We start from the raw sequence: 6,000 nt of genomic DNA, 5'->3' as shown, positions 1-6,000 counted from the left end.
TGTGCAGCATTACATGTTTGTGCTAGTGTGCTATCCAGTGCAGGCTATCAGAAAGGCTTAGGAAGTTAGGCTTAACGCTATGTCAAATCCCACAGGAGTCAACTACTGATCATCATCACATACAGCTGTTGAGCCTAAGATCAGACTCTACCTCATGAAGAAGAATCATTAATAAAAACATCCAGGGCAGGAATGACTCGACAAGCTGATTAACGTCATCTCAGTAGCAAAGTATGGAGAGTGGTAAATGTCATTTTTTGCTGCTACTACCTGTGCTGCATAATGTTGGGTGATAGACTGGGCATATATTTAGGAGTCCTAATATACTGGAATAAGGCTTTTGTAAAGTATGACCGTGTCAGTCAGTAACAACAGGAGCACTTTTAGTAAACCAAGAGCTCCACCCTTGGTGGAAGATACCGCAATGTAAAACTACTTTGTTCCAATTAAAAGCCATGCATTCATAATGTTACTTAAGTAAAAGTACAGAAATACAAGCATCAAACAAAAAACATGAAAATGAAAAGTACATTAGGCAGCAGTATGGCACCTCAGAGTGTTATATTATTAGATTATTATTACAATAAGCGTTACTCTGTAAGTAGCATTTTAATGATATAGATGGTGAAAGGGAAGATAACGACTTCATAAACTGCTGGGCTGTTTGATATTCACAATGTAACGTTTTATAAGTTGATATAGTGGAGTAAAAAGTCAAATAGTTTCCCCTGAAAAGTAGTACAAGTACAAAGTAGCATAAAATGGAAATACTCATGAGACTTAAGTACAGTACTTGAGTAAATATACATCCACCACTGAGCTTCACATTACTTAGCAAATCTTTTGTTGGTAAAACTACAAATGCAATGTTTCAGTGAGACGTCAGGCCTTCGTCGAGTACAGTACCCCCTCTGGCAGAGGAAGGGGGCCTGGCCTGACCTTAACAGTACTGACAGATTAGGATCTTTAACAAGGCTGCCCCTCCACCTGCCCTCAACGCTGCTCCAATTATAGAGCCCTTTACACAGCTAAACACTGATGGTCTGCCTCCGATAAGTAAACAACCGGCCTGGTAGCAGCATTCGGTCCATCGCGTGGTGTTTCACCCAACAAAAGCATATACAAAGTGTCAGTGAGAGCACCCACTCACACAAAGGCATGTTGGCACAATTCCTACATTCACAGGCAAACACACTCACATACTCTGTTCCTCTCACTTTCGCTCCATCTCAGCTCAAACACACACACACACACACTCGATCATTATTTCTCTCTGTACCGAGGCTTGCAGACACCTGTTTGGGAGTGTCTGGCTGGCCGGTATCCTGTGCGTGGGTTTGTTTGTGCCTCAGGAACAGCGGGGTTTCTATTAAAGCCGCCAGAGTGACTCTCAACTTCCTCCTACTTTACCTCATCAGCTAAGAATTGTTATTCGGTGAATGTGTCCCACAAATAGAAAATAAATAAATCCGGGACATGACCGATCCCCTTTGTATACACAAACACACGGCTGATGAAACAGGAAATGGTCAACCACATCCAATCTTGTGTTTTTGAGTGTGTATCTGCAAGGAGACCATAAAAAACTTGCGAGATGTAAACAATGTTTACACACACACACACACACACACACACACACACACACACACACACAAAAAACCAACAGAGTGACCCAAGTTGACATCATCCCCGGTATTTGCTCCTCTGCGTTTCAAAGGTGAATAGTTCCCATTCAGACATGCGCTGGTCTTTGGACCTCCCCGCTCTGAGGAAAGCACAGTCACTGTTTGGCGTGATCTCATCTCTGCATAGCTCACACACACACACACACACACACACACACACACACACACAGAATAGCAAACAGAAAGTATGGCAGATAAACTTTCAGATACCCAACCAAACTCGTGTGTGCGTGTGTTTAAACAGTGTACACTACGGCAAAAACACGCACAGCACACATTCACGCCCAGCTGCAAAAAAGAATAGCACTGATACAGTGCTGTTGTCTGAAATACTGAATGTGAGTGTGCGAGTGTGTGTACACATGCACACAATCTTCTTACCTGCACTATTTGAGCCATAGAAATCTGGTTTTCTTTCCTGGTCTGAGTCCGACACCCTAGATACTCCTCTCAGGTTGATGACAGAAGGTCAACCACGTGCAGACGAGGCCCCCAGTCCATTGAGGTGAGAGTTTGCCCAGCTACAAGTCCATGGCACTGCGGGGCTAGCACACGCTCACATGGTTTCATCCTCGTCCATTGGTCAACACAAGCCCAAGAGTATGTTTCAGGACTTGCCTGAGAAAAACACAAACAAACAAAAAATGGTCAGGTTATAGTCTGATGGGGACAAAATGTCATAATTGTTCCTTTCATGAAGCGCGTTGTGGAGAGTTTGCATCATCTCCTCTAAGAGATGCAGAACTGCTGTATTTCCTGTGTCGACAACAACATGAGGCAGATAAACACCTTCACAAACGCTGTGTCTCCCCTGTCCTGAGCGACTGAGAGTGAGCACCCATGGGTTAGGGTGAGACCTAATATTGTGATGAAAGAATGAGTCAGAGCCAGGACCCCCGAGGGGTGTGCAGGGTTTCAACAGAAGAGGACTCGACTGCCCTGGAGGGCCCCCTGCAGACACACACACTCCGTTTGAACACACAGGCTGCTAATGATGAGCACAGTTTGTTCTTTGGAAACCGGACAGCAGTAAAAAAAAAAAAAAAAAAGGACAAGATAAATAAATTAGGTCAACCTATTTGCATAATGTGATATAATTTCTAACTACACAACTTGAAACCACACTTCTATTTAAATGATGAAATGACAGCATGGTAGGCCTGGCAGGTTAGGGCATCATAGACATAGTTCATGATGATCTTCATGTTAATTACTTTTTCAAATAAACATTACGTTTTGGGATAGAACACATAACATCAACCACTTTAGGGTGCTTCTTATATTTCAGCTTATCATCTGACCATTTCAAGGCAAATGAAACCTACCATCTATTGAGGTGAAGCGGAAGCCAAGCTTTCAGCAACAACCATCCACCCACTCACGCTTTACACACATGACCGAACAGAGCGCTGGCAACACCTGAACTGAGGAAGCCACAGAGACGAGTCATTTTCTCATAATAACGCCGCTGCAAAACTAAAAAGTGAAACCATTGTGTCCGGATGAATTTGATTCATCTACAGTAGAGTTTACATCCTTTGATATAAATCCTGAAAACCCAAATTAAAAGAGCAGGCCTGCTGAACCAATAACCTACAGTAGGCTGCAACCGGAAGCAACTTCCAGTGCTTGATGAGAATTGACTTGACATTGTTCCAAACCAGGTCTGGGGGCTGTGGTAGGAATGCCTGAGGGGCCCCGCGCAGGAGAGGGCAGTATGAATGAATCAATGCAATTCACACGGACACACGAGGACACAGTCCACCCACCACCTAGTAAAGTAGCTGACTGGAGCCTACAGTGCCAGAGGAGAAGCTCACAACAAGGAGAAACACCAAGCTATTCTTCCTCCCTGTATACCCTCCACAAATGACTCCTTTGTCTGTGAGAAGGGGAAAAAAAAAAGATTACGTATGTAACTGTGCACGGTGAAACACGAGCACGCTGGACGGTAACACACGCCAATCGCACACAAGCTCATAGACGTGAGCTATAAACAAACACACACTCAACAGTCTGGCAGCTTTTAACTGACAACCAGCGGCTGGGATGTCATTCATTTATCGACACATGCACAAGCTGCATCTTTTTCTATTGACAACAGTCTGTGACATGCCAGAGGGCGACATCACGCCATCCCCGAGCGGATTTGACATTTCTGTTACGCAACTCTGTCAGTGGGCAGGGCAGGGAGGAGAAGGTAGTTTATGGCTGCAGCCCCCCACCCTGGCACATAAAGACACACAAACACCACCCAGTCCCCAGAGAGTGTAGGAAAATGCCAGAAATAAACTGCACAAACACAGTCAGGCACAGAGGCCACTTAAAACACTACAAACGTACAAGAAAAGCAGCTCTCCTGCCTAACTGAGATCAGAGGGGCGACTACAGTGATTACCAAAGTGGTGTTTACTATCTATTTACTAATAAGCACTACATTTAACATCACAGTCCACCACTTGCAAATGTTGGCATGCTAACAAAAAAAGATGGTGAAGAAGACAAACTACCTCCTAACCATCAGCATGCTCGCATCATCACTGTGAGCATGTTTGCATGCTGATGTTAGCATTTAGCTCAGATCAGCACTGTGCAGCCTCCCATTACTGTAGACTCTTGTTTCATACATCAGCGCATGGATTTATTGTTCCTCGTGGTGGCTCTCTTCTTTTATGTCTGTTCTCTTTAATTCCAGCATGACCAGTCGAAGATGCTGGGCTGCTGGCTAAGTGTTTGGTTGAACGTCAGATTGAACACTGGTTGTGGTAGATATTGTTTTCATGTTGAAGCCACACTGGAGATTGGTGCTCAAGTGCCTTGCTTGTTGGCACCCCATCTGGAACTGACGTGGCGAGGGTATTCGACTCAAAATGGTGACCTTGCACTCAACATTTGCATAGCAAGCTTGCAAGATGCAAATTCAGCCTGAAACGGAGCAAAATGTGTTTCCAGGATAGTGATACCACTTTACCACAAAATGTTACAAGATCATCTGTACGTGTTGCAGCATTACTAAAACAATATCAGCACATAAAGCTCTTCATCCTGTCTCTGCGCTCCTTTTTAAATAAGCATGTAATTAACCAGGATTTGGCCAGGCTGAATAGAGTGTCTGCCTCTCCTGTCTTTTCCATTGCAGAGTCACTGCTGATTCATGCACTTCACTGTCAACAGAAAAGTCTTTCATTCATGCGGCCCCCCCCACTGATGAAGTCAACATGGCACCACTCACCAAAAAAAAGTGTTTTGAATTGCATCATCTTTAGTTTAGTTCTTGAACACCGACAATGGTCTTCGTGTTAGACTGTGCTGTGTTTTAAACTTGTCCACTAATTGTTTCTACAGTAAATTGTTGTTATACTAACAACAACATTGTTGTATATAAATCACTAGCTCAACCATATAATTAAAACGTATATATGTGTAATATGTTTAACAGAGCCCAACTTGTTTTGATGATGTTTCTATGATGATGTTTCAAAATAAACTACATTGGAACATTTCACCAAGTGCAACAGTGCGGCTCATTGATGGTTTTTCATGGTTTTTGACAAGGAAGAATAAAGCAATACGAAAATTAGCTATCAGCTAAATCTGCTATGTCTTCTCTTTGTGTGAGATTAATGCTTTTTTGTACATGGTCCCAAACGAGTCCAACAGCTTCAAGTTTTCACATTAGCCTATATGCTTGTTCACGTTCTGCTCATGAAGCCACTCAACAGTCAAGCTGGGCCGAAGCAGCACTGGAAAACTTCCTGCACACTGACATCTAATCCCTGACTGTCATTCTTAAGTATTGACCTGCAGTGTGAACCACAGCTTGAATAGCTCTGAGTCATCAAGTGTTTTCAAACGTTTTTTTTACTCATGCAGGAAGCTGGCACAACACTCCTGCAGATTGTGACATCCTGTTGGGGGGTTGGCACTGCCTGCATTCTTGACACTATTCCTGTATTGCTAACGGCTCGCTGGGCATGGAGACAGCTTTCCCTCAATCCATCTTGCACGTCCAATCACCTGTAATCATACTGTCTCACAGCAGAAACAATAGCTTTAATGCTAACATCTTTAGAGGTCTGGCAGAAGAGTCTGGTTCCTTTCATTTTCAAAGACCCTTTTTCAGAGGAGGAAGCACCAGCATTACAATGACAATTCAGTTCCTTCATTTCTACAATTAAATATTAACTCAATACACTACAGCAAGTCATAAAGGATGACGCTGATTGCAAGTTTAGTGCCTTTCTAATGCTTTATTTGTCTCAATGAATGAATAACACATATTGATATTTAGTCATTGATATAAAGCAGGTCTGAC

The sequence above is a fragment of the Enoplosus armatus genome, chromosome 14 (genome assembly GCF_043641665.1).
Source record: "Enoplosus armatus isolate fEnoArm2 chromosome 14, fEnoArm2.hap1, whole genome shotgun sequence".
NCBI lineage: Eukaryota > Metazoa > Chordata > Actinopteri > Centrarchiformes > Enoplosidae > Enoplosus > Enoplosus armatus.
This window is presented reverse-complemented; position numbering follows the sequence as displayed.